General features: G+C 34.9%; 1 long non-coding RNA gene across 1 annotated transcript in view; it reads right to left on the bottom strand.

Moving 5' to 3' along the window:
* Positions 1-18,962, bottom strand: part of LOC146466299 (uncharacterized) — a 246,582-nt gene that overhangs the window by 79,664 nt on the left and 147,956 nt on the right. The window lies entirely within an intron of this gene.

The raw sequence follows: 18,962 nt of genomic DNA, 5'->3' as shown, positions 1-18,962 counted from the left end.
TTTCCAATTGAGTGTCGTAAAACCAAAACCAAAGTAATTACTGTGGCCAATCGCAACAGATGTAAACAACACAACGAAGTAATTAGAATTCGAAGCAAATACATGTAACTGGCGCCAAGCGCGGGAAAAGGCGTGCGGCGAAAACACGATTGGTTTTGGTTTGGATTCCCATTGGTTGAGAAAGTGGCGCGAGTTTTGTTAACCAATCACAGAGCGTAGTAATGCAAAACCAAAGCAAACGCGAAATTACTTTCGATACTCAACTGAAAACCGCTCTATCGCTCTTTAAATTATCATGTGTCGGCGAAAGTGCGCAGAAATGTCTTCCCAAATTTATTTTGGCTCAAAGGAACTCGGAAATAGTATATTCTCACGTGATATGACGTCATCGTCCCACTTCAAGGAACACCAAGGAAACAGTTTTAAACATTCTATATTCCCGCTAAATTTCATCATCATAGCTATAATGCTCTTGAGATTAGCAAAGGGAGGCACTTTGTTTCCTCCGTTACTGGTACCAAAGCTCCGTGGTCAAAAAGACTCCAAGGGCCCTTGGGTCGAGAAAAAAAGGTTTACAGTCGATCATAGTGCTATGAATGAATACCCAGGGTCCTCTGGATCTTTGGTCAGCTATTGGTCGCCTGGAGAGCGACTGGACATTTTTCACCGCTGAAATCAAGGCAATTAAAAGAAATCTTTTTTTTTTTTTTTTTTTTTTCGATTTCCTCAGTCTCCAGGCAACCAACCGCTGGCGAAAGAGCCTAAGGACGACGCTCGGTATGAGATTGCAGTATTCCAAACATGATTCGACCTTATCTAGTTACTGGCTTACTGTCTGTCTTTCGTCTCTATCGATCCGTTTCGGGTCACATGTCCGTGGCTGTTACGTCTGGATACGTTACCGAAAGGAATTGACCGTGAGGGCCCGGGAGATAGCCCTACAGGAACTAGGTGAGATTCGACCGTCATGACTCATTCACGATCAAAAAACAATTCGACTATAAAATGAGTCCACAGTATAAATACTAACCTCCTTGAAATAATATGATCTCTGAACAGTTTTGAATTGAATGTCGAAAGTAATTTCGCATTTGCTAGCGCTCTGTGACTGGTTAGCAACATGTCACGCCACATTCTCAACCAATGCAGATAGAGCGGTTTTTGATTGAGTGTTTAAAACCAAAACCAAAGTAATTTCTCTGGCCAATCACAACAGATGTAAACAGCACAATCAGCCAATCAGAACTCGAAGCAAATACATGTAACCTGCGTCAAGCGCGGGAAAACTCGTGCGACCAAGCACGATTGATTTTAGTTGGTCTCCTATTGGTTGAGAAAATGGCGCGAACTTTACCAACCAATCATAGAGTTTGGTAAAGCAAAACCAGAGCAAACGTGAAATTACTTTCGACACTGATTGAAAACAAGCAATTGTGTCTTGCTAGCTCGCGTTTTCCCGCGCTTGGCGCTTGTTACATGTTCTGCTTCCAATTCTGATTGGTTCATTGCGCTGTTTACGTCTGTTGTGATTGGCCAGAGTAATTACTTTGGTTTTGGTTTTACGACACTCAGTTGAAAACCGCTGTTTTCAAATGTGTATTTTTATGCTCGCTGCCGCGAATTGCCACATAAATAAAATTCAGTGCACGGGGAATCTTTGCCGAAAACTTCAATCAAAAGTTTTGTGTCTACCATTACATTCATAGCTCAGCTTTAGCCTTGTCGCCAGAGATAATTTTTTAAACATTTTTTTTACTAGGACAAGGTGTCTTAACTGTAAAGGTAAGATCCCTTGCCAGATAAATTTGCAAACATTTCAATCGTCCTCATTTGTCTAAAAAATACGCGCAAGCTTTTAGTCAGGAAACATTTGTCGCCAAAATACTTGTAAACTTGCTATTTTGCAAATCAAGCACGGCACAAGAAAATAAAACCTGAACACGTGAATTAAGGAGTACAGATCGTTACTAGATAAAAGATAATTCTCTTGAAATGAAAGTGAGTGGAAAAAAAACTGTCACAGTGATTTTAAATTTCCAAAGTACGTAAAAAGTCTAAAACCATAGTGGCCCACGGGCGCAGCGGCTTATGTGCAATGAAGCAACTTGAATGGGATGGGATGCTAGTCCATCGCAAGGTTACCCCTAGCAGTATGTCGCCGGTACCCATTAATACACTTGGGTAAGGAGACACAATGCGGAGCATAGATCTGTGTTTAAGAAAATAATACGATAATGCCGAGACCAGCCTATCCTTGTATATGATCGGGAGTCCGAAGCCTTGTAGAAGACAATTTGGCAACAGAGCATTTTCTTATTACTCCCAATTTACGACAACAAAATAACTTGTAAAAAGCCGTAAATAAACGCAATACAACACAGCGCCGCGTATTTGTCTGTAAGACCTTACAAATTCCACTGGAAAATTTACAGAAAAACATATGAAAAATTAACTGACATGACGAGTTTTTAGCAAATTATATCTCATGAATTTCGCCAGAATATAATATTTTGTTATTATTATTATTATTATTATTATTATTATTATTATTATTATTATTATTATTATTAGAGAAATGAGAAATGAAGTAGGAAATAGAGCAAAAGAGGAGAGAAGAAGAATATCGCGTTGTATTTTTATAAGCTTTGTATTTTTAGGCTGGATAATGCATTGTGAACTGAGAATATCTTGAGTTGTTATCCATTTCACGATATAAAAAGTCTGCAAAAATTGATTTCCAATTTTTTTATGTTATTGAATTTTATTGCATGCAACCATACTTGTACAGTACGCTTAGAGTCATGTTGATTGTAAAATTCATTTTATTATTCGTCATTCAATAAAATTATTATTGTTAAAAAATGTTACTACTATTATTATTATTATTATTATTATTATTATTATTATTATTATTATTATTATTATTATTATTATTGAGATTATTATTATTAATGAGATTTTTTTAAATAGTTTTTTTATCGAAAAAAATTGTAAATAAGTTTTAATAGCTACTTTTAACCTGTAAATAACGTTTTACTTAGAATATTTTAATGAAGAGATTATTATTTTTATTTAATTATTATTATTATTATTATTATTATTATTATTATTATTATTATTATTATTGTAACTTGACGAGATTTGTTTTTTTTCCTTTTTCTACAAAAAAAATTGTGTTAAAAAATAGTCTCTTTTTAATCGAAAAGAATTGTAAATAGGTTTTAATAGCTTTTTTCTCACTTTTAACCTGTAAATAACATTTTACTTGGAATATTTTAATAAAGAGATTATATTTTTGTATAAAAAAGTTATTATTATTATTATTATTATTATTATTATTATCATCATCATTATCATTATCATTATCATTATCATTATCATTATCATTATCATCATCATCATCATCATCATCATCATTATTTATTTATTTATTTTGTATCAGGGCTCCATTTAAACTAGCCTTGTTAATCTGGACACCCTGCATAAATATTGATTTAAATTAAATAAAATAAAAAATAAATAAATAAAATTTATCCAATGACTGAAGTTTAGAAACAAAAGATTTTCAGATAGAAATTATTTGTCGGTTCAGTTTTTTTCCCATCCGATCCGTGCCATATTTGCGCATTTACGACAACACAATAACTTGTAAAAAGCCGTAAATAGACGCGTGCAGGCAAAATTTGCAATTGACACGAAATAACTTGAAATACATACTAATAAATACAACTGAATACAAGGCTAGCGTGAAAATTTGCGAGTTGGGAACAAACTATTGTCACAAGTTTGCTTGCATGAATTGTTATGGAAAATAAGCGTTAGCTATTCAATTTAGCTGGCCAATCGGAGAACTTTGTCAAGAACGTGATTTTTCATGTTCGTCGTGGCGCGGTTTTCAAACTGTTCGCTTTTACAATTTGGTGGTCAACTCTGTGCTTTAGGCAGGGAAAAAGGCCAGAAATCTATCTTATTCGCAGACAAAAAGTATTGATGAAGAAGGAAACTGTTCTCAGAAGCTTGAGGACGATTTTCGTAGGGAAAGAGCTTAAAAGGACTGAAGGTAAGGTTAGCTGTCTTTGATTTCAAATTCTGATCGTATAGCTGGTTATTTCACACATCATGTTAAACTTCTGTAAACTGGTTTCCTGTGGTATATTTCTCAAGAGCATTGGTTTCCTTTAAGTTGACGATAAATTGTTTGTTCTTGAGGGCAAAGAACATCTAATTCAAGATTCTTATTTTGCTAAAAAAATATTCGACAAACTCGAGCACGCAGCGTATGCAGTTGTTGACATTGCATTTGAATTTTGGTTTCAGATAAGAAATGAATCATTACTTTGTTCAACTTGTATGCTTATCAACTCTTATAGGAAGTATTGCGCGAAGTATTATTACTATGAAATAGGATGCATGTATCTTTTAACTTACACAATCAATACCAAAAATTATGGAATTATTAAGAACCTTTTCTCATCTCTTATTTTCACTTACTTGCATAATAATAAACACAAGTTTTTGTCAGTAAATTATCGATGTTGGCAAAAGATGCTTGTTCAAAGTTGTAAATCCTTTCCTTCAATGATTTTGGCAGGATGATAATCACAACAGGCCAGCCAGCAAGAAAAGCAATGACCACTTACAAGCTTTCTTGGAAACCGTGCGATCCTTAGGAGTCAGCCTTAAAGTTTATAAAGTCAACGAGAAATGGGAGTGGACGTCACTGCTGGGAGGGCAGAAGAAGATTCTGTTGAGGAAACTGCCAGATGTTTTTGAGAAAATCTTGCCAGCTGAGAGAGTTGAAAAGACGAGACAGTTGTGGATTGTAAGTAACAATCTACACCATTATATAGTGTCGAATAATTATCCGGAAAGAACCAAGGAAAAAAATATACAACATAATCATGTTTTGAATGAAAAACTTACTAGAAAAAAACAAATTGGACAGGATCAAACTAGTGATAGCATATAGGATGTGCTGTTGACTGCATTCAAGATAATATATGTAATATTGGTTATGCTGTGATAACTATATCTGAATGAATCTTCTTTTTAGGATTTTGCATTAACATCTTGAACTAGGGGAAATACAAATCAGCCTTAGTAGTTTAAAATCATTTTGACCTTGGACTCATTTTAACTTACTACTTTTGTTCGTTTTCTCCAAAAAAATTTCAGGGAGTTGTTGGAGAACTTAAACAAGGAGGATGTTACTCAGGATGACATCAAAACATTTGAAGCAAAGGTTATTACATTACCAACTTTCCCATTTTTTTTTTTCAGTCTTCACATCTTCTCCCTTTGCATTGTAATGTCGTTCAGTCTTATGTGACATGGACAAGGTCATAATATACCTGTTTGTTGTTGCAGGCATTGAGTTGGGGGAAGGACATGGTGGCCATGTCTGGCATTGGCCCAGGCTACATGCAGACAATTATTATAACACCGTACATGCACAGCATGATATTCCATGTGCCTGAAATGATGAGGAAGCATGGCAGTCTCAGACGCTTTAGTGGCCAAGGTATTTTTTTACAATGCACCATTCTGCAAACCCCTCTCGAACAAAAGAGCGAGCCTTTCTGTGCATTCATCCACCCGTAGTGGATCCACGTATCTGCTTTCAAAGGTGGTGATCAGATCTTTGGGAAGGTGTTCGGCTGGTTCCCATGTATTTTCAGTTGGGGAGTAGTTCTTCCACTGAATGAAGTACTCCTCTTTTCTTCCTTGCGCTCGTTTCGCGACTATACGCTCAACTTCGTAAACACCCATGACAGTGGGTTTTGCCTTCGGTCAGCATTTCAAGCTGCAGCCACGCTCGTGAACATCATTCAATAATGATGCGTAAAAGCCTGGTGGATGTCTCAAACGCTTCGGCATGTCGTCTCCAAAGGTCTTTTTTTTTTTTAAGAAATTGGATGGAACTTTTATATGTTTTTATCGATCGAAACGGATCCAAATATGAATAAATAAATCAACAAGGAAAATAATGTTTCCTCAGGGGTAAGTCTGCTAGAGGCGGACGCTGTTTTTTTTTTTTTTTTTTGGCTTGTTTGGGCGTACCTAATTTATTTCACTTTTCCCATTCTCCTGCTCAAAAGAATGACATTGTTGTTTTTTTTTAATTCCCTCTTGGATTCTGGTTCTGAACAGTTTCAACCGGTCGAAAAACGGCACGCGACTGTGAGGTACTTGCACACCTAACGCCCGGCGTATCGAATTCGATAATTGAACGGTCGGCAATGTAACTCAGTCGAACTTTCGATAATCAGTTGTATAACCGAACATTGACATTTAGTTTGATATTTTTGGGGACGTTTTTCTATTTATTCCCTTCAATAAAGGTTGAGAATGATTACTCTACTTAAGAGATAGATTCCGAACAAAACCTGATCAGATTGATTTCGATTGCATTCGGATTTTGTTCGATTGGTTCGATAATCGAACTTACCTATGATCTCAAATGTCGGCAAATAACGAGGAATGAAAGCTGGTCGGATGCATGGCGCGCTTTTTTATGTTATATCTCTAGGTAGCTTCTAACAACTTAATGGATGGCAATAAAAGGCAAGTCTTTTATACATTTTGATCTCAATAAACGGATCGAAATTTGAATTTTTTTTTTTTTTTTCACAAACAAAACTTGTTTCCACGTTAGTCACCAAATTGCCGTCGTTCGGGGTTTTACAATTTTTTTTGGCCTTAAATTCTTTTCGCTAAGTGAAACGCAGCCAGAAGTGTATTTTTTCACCTACTATGAATACTACATATTAAATGCAACAGGAACTGGTGTTGTTCGGCTCAAGCGGAGTTCTTAGATTATTGTTCTTTTACCGCTAGCGGCGCATGAATAGATTTTTTTATCCCGACTGCTATTGTCAATTTTATCTCACCTTCGCACATCTAAAAGTTTGATTGACAGCACCTATTTCAACGAAGCGAACACGACGCGAGCCCGAAACAACGAAGCCAGTTAACTTGTTACTCCCGTGGGAACAACTCACCATCTTTATGCCTCATTTTGCAAATTTTGGCACCGTAAGTACGTGTCGCGAAAGACAATAGAATTGTTGGCGATGATTTATATTGCGAATATCGTCGGTTTCGCTGGAATGTTCATGCGACGCGACTAAACTGTCGTGCACGTGTTTAACTTCGGCCTTGCGCACTTCAAATAGATCATTTTACAGTAGCTGCTGTGTTACCTGGCTTATGGCTGAAAGCGAGGCTGCCGGTGACCTTGTTTTGATACAAATCTCTTTACTTTTCTTATGCAAATGCAGGCTAGTTTGCATCACAACAACACAATTTACATGATAAAAACAGTGAAGTCTGTATCAATACAAGGTCACCGGCAGCCATAGGCCCGGTCACTGAGCAAGCAACTGTAAAATGGCCTATTAAGTTCAAACAAACGACGGTTCATTTTCACTGTAGCTTTGACTTTTTCAAAAGTCGATATTGTACAGTGAAATGGAAAATAACGAGAGTTATTTAACATCTGCTGTGTTAAATGTATGTCTAGTTCGAGGTGGACTTCGATGGTTCAAAGAAGGTTTCATTAATTCTTTAAATAATAAGTAACTACAACATTGAAATACCGTTTAAACTTGAAACAAAATGTCATCTCGATTAAAAATTATTGTAAATATGTGTTTATTTGGCGAAAAATATTATTTCAGCAAGTTGAGCTCATTTGTTGTCTGTCAGTTTGAGAGAAGTAGCCAGCAAACTAGTCATTCTGTTTCTTTAGACTGAACTGATTATTAATTTGGAATGTAATTCAGTTTCCTCTGCAATAAGACGCCCAGTGATCAACATGCAAATTTTCCTCACTGCTCTCCACATATACCTCTCTGTAATTTTTGGAAGAAGTTGTTTGCGTGAACAATTGATCTTTTGTGATCATTGGGGAACTTAAGAAACGGCGACGACAACGAGAACGCGACAAAACAGGAGGTTTAATGTGGAAAAACAATCGCTCCGCACGTGCGTTTTAAATTTTGGTACATTTCTTTTCCCTCATCAGCAAAACAACAACAACGTAAAATTACCAATTCAAGGTTTTGTAGAGAACATGAGCACACGACGGAGAATTTTTCATTCTTCTTCCTTACTTGAACGCCGTCCCTACCAAGTTAGTTCCCGCACATTGTACAATTTGAACGAATTGGAATAATTGCCAAGTAGTACAAGTAAACGCGGACTTATATTTTCTTAGGCGTTGCCATCGTCGTTGCTTAAGTTCCCTAATCACGACTTGTACACTTTAACGTGTAGTAAAATTACATAAAGAACTACAAAATTACATAAAGTACAAAGCACAGACCATGGAAACAATGACAATGCTTTTGAATTTGGAAGATCTATAATGCGTTCAGAACTGTTTCCATTGACGCTGGCAAAGAGGGACGATGACGTCGTATCATGTGAGATTGCAAACTCTCTATCATGGATTCCTCGACTTTTCTAAATAGATTAAAAACTTTTCAAAACGAATACGGACAGGCCGAAATTGTGAAGGAATTTAAAAGTGACAACGATCAAACTTTTAATTCGTCAATAAAGTCGAAGAAAAAAAAATACTATTAATGTTTTGTTACCATAGCATCATCAAGTCACATATAAGCAATCAACTTTTACATCAACGTGTTGCAAGAAAAAAATTAGAAAAGCTAACTAAGGTTTGGTGGTATTTGCTTTGACTTTAAAAAATTGTTTAATGTGAGCGCTGGTTCTAATGTTACCCATCCCAATGCTAAATAAAAAAAAATAGATAAATAAATAAAATATAAATTTATATTGCGCCAATATTATAACAAATATTCAAAAGCGCTTTTCATTCAGTACTAATCATAAATTAAAAGCTTTTCTAAAATAAATTTTTCGGTTGTTTCATGGCGAGACTGCTGCTGGTTCTGATTGATAATGGCAGCGAGTTCAATAAGACAGGAGCAGCATGAGCGAAGGCGCGATCCCCAAGTGTAGAGTAGTTGACTTTTGGGATTAGCAGAAGACATTGTTTGGACGAGCGAAGAGAATAGTTAGAAGCTGCTTTCGGGGACAAAAGATCTTTGATGTAAGGTGGGCTTTGGTTATTTAACGACTTGTAAACAAAAAGGAAGAAATAAGGAGCAAACAGGGTTAAAGGGTTGATTCATAGCATTATATATTAGTATATGATGTCTAAAATTCCATATTCTATTATATTTTTGCATCAGCTCTGCTTGATTTCCTGATACAACACCTTAACCAGTTAAAATGCGTTCAATGGATATGGTCAGCACCACAGCATGCCCAACTTTCAGCCTCAGAACCACAGCACGGCCAATGTTCAACCCTAAGAACCACAGAACAGCTTCAAGACCACAGCAACGCCAGGGTTTCAAAAAACCTAACCACAGCCAGCTCACCCCGCTGCAGTACGTCCCCACTCTAAGCTTCGCCTCAACCAGTCAATCCTGATGAAACATCTTCAGTTATGGTGGTTATTCATTTCATTGCTGGTTGGGAATGGGGGGCTAAATAAGAGCTCTGGATGAACCTTACAAAGCACACTTTATACACACACGTTCGGCCAGAAGTCCGCTGACTTCGCATTCGGCTTAACTTAATTCTAGTTAAATTAACTAATGGGTCCCCTTGGGTTGGGTGGGTTTTCACCCTAGGCTGCGTTTAGGCTTCCCGTGGGTTCCTTTGCAGGTTATTCGGTTAGGTTTTCATATAAGGTATTTTTTCTTCGAATTTTTTGGCTTTCATTCGGCTTTTCTTCGTCGTCGTCGTCGTTGTTTTCGCCGTCTTTGACTTCGTCTTCGTCGTCGTTGGTGCCGTCACAAGCTTAGTTGCGTAAAAACCAATTAATAAAACACACTTCACTTGACAGTTTGAGCGCTGTATTTAAGTGAAGTTTTCTACCGTAAGGTTCAACCAGATATTTAATTAAAACGTAAATGTTAGTAAACTAGAGGCTATAGGCCATTCAACTGTCGTAAGGAGACCGCATTTGGCCACTCCTCGCGGGTTTAGTGGTCTCTCTGGTTACAGATAGATAGTTAGTCAGCCTCGCAAATTTGGTTCGGTCGACAAATTCGGCGCACTACTGGCAATTAAAAAAATCGATATCAGGTCCTTCCAATGAGCGTTGTAATAAAAAGTAATAGAGATAACACAATTGAGATTTTAAAGAGGTTACAGCCTACCACCAAGTTTGCGAGAGTTGTTTAGTGGCAGGGAAATCATGACTTTTTAGTTAACCGGGATACAACGGGACAACGCACACACGATAGTTTAGATCGTTTACAAATCGTAAGCGTACGTAGTCTTCGAGACCAATCTACGACGCAGCATCATTGGACAACCTTGGAGTCGGACCATAGACAGTCAAGGAGCCAGCAAAAATAGTTCCGGAGACTTAATGTTAAAAAGTGACAGACATTTGGGAGGATTTTCTTGCTATGGCAGCGTGAACAATGAGATGACCTCGGGAAGATTGAGGCTACCTAGTTTCCTTGGCAACCGTAACTTGGGTCGTCAAGCGTTGCGCGACGGCCCAATCGATTGCGAAGGAGACTAGGTATGGCCGAGCTCGAGTTGATTTGTCTCTTTGTTGATTTTGCCTTGTGGGAGGAGCCTCCTCTTCAAGTAAGGACCGCATTGCACTTCGCGGCGAGAGAGCTTAGATTGCCTGCTTGTCGTAGGCGTAGGTAGTCTTCACAACCTATGGAACCTGTGTAGTACGAAGCGTCCTCGGGAAACTGATCGTTAGAACCATATTGGTACGTACGAAGCGTCCGTCAGACTGGTCCGTGGAGCAACACTGGTGTCGGCCGGCCGAAGAAAGAAGAACAAAGATCATCAAGCGCCATAGGAAATTTGAGTAGACAGTGTAAGTAGGCGAGCGAGCTGCCATTGCGGCGATGAAAGAAGACGTCGCCCAAGCAAGGACCTGGATCTGGATACGACACACAATGGATCGTTTGTGCTTTGATGCTTGTTTGACTAATACTACCATAATTTTATTTGTCCTGTAATGGTGACAATTAAAACTGGAATAACAATCGGTAAAGGTGCAAATCCGCACTTCAAAATTAGTAACAAAAGAGAATTATAGTAGTTGTAGTCAAACTAGCATTTTATTGCAAATGACCCGTTGCTGGGATTAGGAAAAAGAGTAGTTCTGAAAGATGGCATATAGCAGGAATATTAACTTAGAGCTGCTTTAACGGATGTTGATGGACAGGCTTCATTGCAGGAATGCAATTAGATTAGTAGTTAGATATTTGGGTGTATGAGCCCACTTTCAAAATATTCGCAAAATTCATACCTGATTCAACAATGACTCCTGCAACGGAGACGTCAAAAACGTAAATCCTCGGTTTTTGAAAAACCTAAATTTTTATCCTCGGTTTCTCAAAAACCTAAAAACATAAATCCTCGGTTTTTCAAAACTCCTGCAACGGAGACGCTAAATTTAGGTTTTTCATAAATGACACCAAACTCACAAACAATCATCGATTAAATCCAACCAACTCATCAATCGCTGATTTGAATGATGAAGAAAAAAACCGGTCATAACCGGTTTCGAAAAATTATGTAATCTAATTTATATGAACAACCAATTTGATCACAATGATAAAACATATTTTATTCATCCAACATTTGAAAATTACGGAGCCTCAGTTGATGGTTATATAATCAATCGAAAAAGATTAGAACCTAGAAAAGGATATTTGTCTGAGAATGGCTATTATATAATTTCTCCGGGACGTAACAATACATGCCCCGCTCATCGATTCGTCTATGAGGCCGTAAATCAGACACATATTTCTCCTGGATTGCAAATAAATCACATTGATTCCAATTGCCAGAACAATTCAATTGTAAATTTGCAATTGGTTACAGCCTCTGAAAATATGAAACACATGCACAAAGCCAGAAAAGCCTTTTTTAACAGCTCATACTCTGAAGAAGAATTGCAAACAGTCAATAGATTAATGGAATTTCCACCAATGGAAGACAATGATTGCGAGTTTACACGCACAGAAAATAAAATAATCAATAAGATGTTTTACAGAATGTGTAACGATTTGGATGACATTAATTTTCCACTTTACAATGATTAATCATCAATGAATTCAAGGGTTGTTTGGCTATGTTTTGAATTCAACAATTGTTGATGTCTTTTTGGAGGGTAATTTGGACATGAATTTGAAAACCAAAATGGCTTAAAGACAAAACGAGTCCCATAGGGTATCCGAAATGAGTGGAACAAAAAAATCAGACAACGAATATGTGGATTTTCCTGCCAGTGAAAATTCATCAACGCAAATTCCAGCAACAAATACTCTTATTCATGATGGAAAAACATATTTTATTCATCCAATATACAACAATTATGGATGTTCAAAAGATGGTTATGTAATTAATCGCAAGAGATTGATTCCAAGAAAAGGTGACTTACATTTAACTGGGTATTTTCGTACAACTGTTTACAATCAAAATGGAAAAAAAACATTTCAAGCCCATCGATTCGTATATGAAGCTGTTAATCAACAAATAATTCCAGAAGATTATCAAATTCATCATATTAATTGTTACAAACAAGACAATTCGATTGAAAATTTGGCGCTTGTGACTAGACAACAAAACATGATATACAAAGGAAATGAATGCAAAGGAATGAAATACAAATCAACACAAAATGTTTCAATTAAATGTGGAAAATTTTATTATCATCCAGTTTATACAAACTTTGGAGCCAATAAATACGGCCAAATATATAATAAAAAAACCAAGAGATGTTCAATTGGAAATTTACTTCCATCTGGATATAGACAGATTCGGTTATCACAAATTGGATTACCTGAAAAACACTTTTATGTACATCGATTTGTTTATGAAATATTCAATGGTCCAATTCCTGATAAAATGCAAATAAATCACATTAATTCAAATAAACAAGATAATTGTATTGATAATCTTGAATTAATGACTCGATCAGAAAATGTCAAACATGCTTTTGTAGCCAAGAAATACAAAACAAAGATTGAAATTGAAACTGAAAAACCAATTAAATCAATTAAAATGGACATTAAATTGGAGAAATCAGACGACGAGTTTACAGAAGATGAAAAACAATTAATTGATAAAAAATATAATGCCATAATGAATAAAATCAATAATGGTAACTTCCCATACAAAAAACAACTTCAAGAACATTTACCAAACATTGAATTTTGGTAAATATTGTGTAAACATTTCCTGAGTATGCTACAAATAGTGTATTCAGGGCATGTCCCACAATAAAATAACACGAAAAAGGAACCCGCCAGATGTTCCACTGATATCTGGCATAACTGATGTTGGTAATCGTCAGTTATTAGCTAATTTACCACAAACCCCAAACGCACCTTTTCAAAATAATATGACATATATATATAATATGGATAAAAATAATCTATCCAAATTGACGAAAGATCAATTAATTGAATTATTACTTGCAAAACAAAAACCGGTTCCAATGCCGAGAACCAAGAAAGTGAAACCAATACCCTATCCACGAAAATCAGTCAAACAAATGGTAAAAGATTATGAGAATACAATCATCAAGCCGCCAATGCAATTTAGAGATGGACCTCAACCTATGCCGAGAAACAACATAATTCCACCTCCGATTCAATTTGCTGATAAACCCAAAGCAGCACCAAGAATGAAGAAAATGGCTCCAGTTCCAACACAAAGAACTCAAATCACAGAAGTTGCAAGAGCATTCAAGGGATATAACAAATCTTATGAAGTTGGAATTAAAAATGAAACAGATCCTTTGATTCAAATGAGTTCAACCAGATTAGCGATAGCTCATTTTATGAAACAATTATTAACTCAAATGAAAGGAATTAAATTTATTGAAACTTTGACAATTTATTTTGAACAACAAAAAGGAAACCAAACTGTCTCCAGAATTGGATATTTTAATAGTAAACCAAAAACAATAACTAATGCCAATGATTTTCAAGAATCTTTGGATGTTAATGTTGAACAAATTATGAATGATATTCACAAATGGATTAGTGAAGGTTCAGCTTGGATAATTAAATCAATCAATGGACATTACATCAATATTATCAAATATGAGCCTCTTACTGGAAGTTCTTACATTAAACTTCCAACTGAACTTCAACATCACAAAAGTGGATTGATAAATCTCAAGAATAAAGACAATGAATGCTTTCGATGGTGTCACATCAGACATTTGAATCCACGAGAAAATAATCCACCACGAATCAAAAAAACTGACAAAGCATTTGTCAAACAATTGAATTATGATAACATTGAATTTCCAGTTTCCATCAAACAATACAACAAAATTGAAACACAAAATAATATTAACATCAACGTATTCGGTTACGAAAACAAACAAACTTATCCAATTTATGTTTCAAAAGAAAAGTTTGAGAATGTGATGAATCTATTGCTAATCTCAGAAGATGAAAACAAACATTACTGTCTTATCAAAGATTTTAATCGATTTATGCACCACAAAACCAAATCACATCAAAGAAAACATTTTTGTATGCATTGTTTGCAATGTTTTTCATCAGAACGAGTTTTAACCAAGCATCAGGAAGTATGTATTGAAATCAATGGTGAACAATCAATCAAAATGCCCGAAGTTGGTTCCAAAATAGAATTCAAAAATTATAATAAACAAATGCAAGCGCCATTCGTGATATACGCAGATTTTGAAGCAATCACTGAACCAATTCATGGTTGTAATCAATCTAACCAACAATCTTTTACTGAAGCTTATCAAAAACACACTGATTGTGGTTATGGATACAAAGTTGTTTGCTGCTATGATGACAAATATTCCAAACCAATAAAATATTATCGTGGAGAAAAAGCTGTTTACAAATTTATGCAAGCAATGCTTGATGAAGTCAAATATTGCAGACAAACTATTAAATACAAATTCAATAAACCATTAGTTATGTCTCCAGAAGATGAATCCAATTTTCGGAAAGCAACATCTTGCCACATTTGTTGCAAACAATTCACAAAAAATGATAGACGTGTTAGAGACCACTGCCATATTACTGGAAAATTCCGTGGCTCAGCCCATAATCAATGTAACAGGGATTTTACAATAACTAACAAAATCCCTGTAATATTTCATAATTTGAAAGGATATGATAGTCATTTTATAATGCAAGAAATTGGTAAAATTATTGAGACCAATACTTATGTGGATAGAAAAGGTGAAACCAGACAACACAAAATTAATGTAATCCCAAATAACATGGAAAAATACATGGCATTCATGTTGGGTTATAATTTGGTATTTATCGATAGTTTACAGTTTATGAATCAATCATTGGCAAATCTTGCAAAAAATCTACCAGAAGATGCCTTCAAATATACCAGTGAAGTTTTCAAAGGTCGTAAATTACAATTAATGAAACAAAAAGGAGTTTATCCGTATGATTATATGAGTAATTTTGATAAATTCAATGATACTCAATTACCAACCAAAGATGAATTTTACAGTCAAATGAATAATACAAATATCACTGATGAAGAATACAGTCATGCACAAAATGTTTGGAATACATTTCAATTGAAAACCATGGGCGAATACCATGATTTATATCTCAAATCTGATGTACTGCTGTTGGCTGATGTTTTTGAAAATTTCCGTAAAACATGTTTGGAATATTATAGATTGGATCCATGTCATTATTTTACATCTCCGGGATTATCTTGGGATGCAATGTTGAAAATGACTGAAGTCAAACTTGAATTAATCACGGATATTGATATGTATCAATTTGTTGAAAAGGGCATGCGTGGAGGAATCAGTTACATAGCCAATAGATACGGCAAAGCAAACAACAAATACATGCAAAATTGGAATCCAAATGAACCCAGTAAACATATCATGTATTTGGATGCAAACAATCTATATGGTTGGGCTATGTCACAACATCTTCCAACTGGGAATTTCAAATGGTTGAATAAACAACAAATAAAAAACATTAATTGGAAAACAGTTCCCAAAGATAACAAGACTGGATACTTATTGGAAGTCGATTTGGAATATCCTCATGAATTACATGACCTGCATAATGATTATCCATGTGGCGCTGAACAAATCAAAGTGGCACCAAATATGCTGTCAGAATATTGCCAAAGAATTGCAGAAAAATTTGGAATAACAAGTGGACAAGTCAAAAAACTGATTCCAACATTGGCAAACAAATCAAAATATGTATTACATTATCGTAATCTGCAATTGTATCGTGAATTGGGTTTGAAATTGACTAAAATATACCGTGTATTATCCTTTAATCAAAGTCCTTGGTTGAAGACATACATTGATTTCAATACACGACAAAGAACCAATGCAAAGAATGCTTTTGAGAAAGATTTTTTCAAACTGATGAACAATAGTGTCTTCGGTAAAACAATGGAGAATATCAGAAAACGGGAAGACATTAAACTGGTGACTAATGAGAAACAATTATTGAAAATGACTTCCAAACCAACATTCATCAATAGCAAAATCTTTAATGAAAACTTGGTTGCAGTCCATAAAATAAAGGAATCGTTGACACTCAACAGACCAGCCTATGTTGGTATGTGTATCCTTGATTTGAGCAAAACATTGATGTACGATTTCCATTACAATTTCATTAAAAAGAAGTATGGTTCAAAAGCTAAGTTACTGTTTACGGATACAGACAGTTTGACATATGAAATTGAAGCCGAAGATGTGTATCAAGATTTTTGGAATAAAAAAGAAATGTTTGATAACTCGGATTATCCATCAAATCATCAATTTTATGACTCCACAAATAAAAAAGTTATTGGAAAATTCAAAGATGAAGCCGCTGGTGTACCCATTACTGAATTCGTTGGATTGAGATCCAAAATGTATTCATATATCAAAGACAACAACAATGGTGGAAAAACAGCCAAAGGAATCAAAAAGAATGTGATCAAAAATGATATTCAACATTCTGATTACAAAGATGTGTTGTTTAATGAGAAACAATTATTTCACCAAATGAAAACAATCAGAAGTAACCATCATGAACTTGGTAGTTACACCATCAACAAGACATCGTTGTCATGTTTTGATGATAAACGATATTTGTATCCTGATGGAATACACTCATTGGCCTATGGTCATTATGCTATCCAATGATAGTATCAACTTGTGATCAAAACATTGCAACAAAAACTTGTGACAAAACTTGGTTTTTATTTGTTTTTTGATAAATATTTGATTTGAACACTTTGACTCATCTTTTGTGATGAGATATTTAATTTTAATGTTTTTGGAGAAAAGTTGGTTTCAATATCTTTACAATTATTTGGTTTGTTTTTTGTCAAATATTTGATTTCGAGACTTTGTATCATCTTTTGTGGTTTCAATATTTTTGAAAACATTTTTGTGTAATTATATTATATACTATATTTATACAAAAATGAAATCCATTTTGAAAAAACTAAAAGATGTTTCCAAGCAGGTGGAATCATCTCTGTGCCAATTCCTGCATTGCAAAGATGAATGTGAATTTTGTGGATATCATGATGAATCCAAAGTTGAAACACAACAATCAATGCCTGAATGTTGTGAATCACAAAATTTGAGAAACATGGAATGTCAATTAACGTGTGTTGCTTGTGGACAGGTTGTTGGTGAAGAATACAAAACAGAATATATCAATTTTCACGCTAATTTGTTCAAAATATACAAGAAAACAGTGTATAATAGAAAATACCATTTGTCGCATACATTAGATCAAATTATTTTGAAAAACAAAATTGAAATCAGTTGTTCAACCAATTTCAAAATTCATAAAATATTCGTTGAAATAAACAAAATACTGCCACAAATCAATGGTAAAAGAAAGAGAATAATCAGTTTGAAATATCTTTTGCATAGAATATTGCAATTTATGAAAATTGATTCTTCCCAAATTGAGTTGACAAAATCCAAAAAAACAATGAAATTATACAATGTTTATTGGGATAAAATTATGGACATTATTGGCCCCCAAATCATGCACATTATTAATCAAACATAAGTGAATATCTGATATTTTTTATCATATTTGTCACCCCATTTATCGACAATCGGCGAATTATCCAAAATGAAATCATCATTTTGAGTAAGCTTATTTGTCAAATCATCTCTATCAAAATGTCCATTTCTCATTATTTCTTTTATTTCATTTAATAAATGTCCGTAAGTTTGAAAAGCATATTGGCATTGATAAAGTTTGATTTCAACTTTTTTATGCTTCATATAAGCTTGAATTATGACAGACACCGATGATATTGCCAATAATGAAGCTCCACTGGTTGCAACCGATGATGCAATACCACCAGTTGCAAATACAATGGATGAAATATTACCAGCAAACTCCCATTTTTTGAATCTTTTGTATGCAGTTTTGTACATCCACATCTTTTTGTGATATGACATGTAATAAGCTTTCAATTCATCAATTTCTTCTGTTGATAATCGATTTGAAATATGATTGAAATCAATTATTAATTTCTTCTTTTGCATATATTATATGGTTATCTTATTTTTGATGCAATAATAGAGACCAGTTATTTGACCCAAAAACATGCATTTTTTCATCCAAGGATATGTTTTTTTCTCATTAATGGTGTACATGTATCCTTTGTCACGATGATATCTGTTGTAAAATTGGCCATAAGCATCATGTAATATTCCATGTGATCTGATATATGGTTGCCAACCAAATAATCGATGGAGAATAGCTGTTAACCATCCATCTCCAGGACCAATTAATCCGATTCCATCATGAATTAACTCTTTGTAAACTTCATCAGGTAAACCTGTGTTGTAATGTTTTTCATACAAATATGTGAATATTACGATACTTTTTATCATGCATTCCTGTCTGGGTAATATTGGAAGACTCAAT

This window comes from Pavona decussata, unplaced genomic scaffold, assembly GCF_977016875.1.
Source record: "Pavona decussata unplaced genomic scaffold, jaPavDecu1.1 SCAFFOLD_145, whole genome shotgun sequence".
Taxonomy (NCBI): Eukaryota; Metazoa; Cnidaria; class Anthozoa; order Scleractinia; family Agariciidae; genus Pavona; species Pavona decussata.
This window is presented reverse-complemented; position numbering and strand designations above follow the sequence as displayed.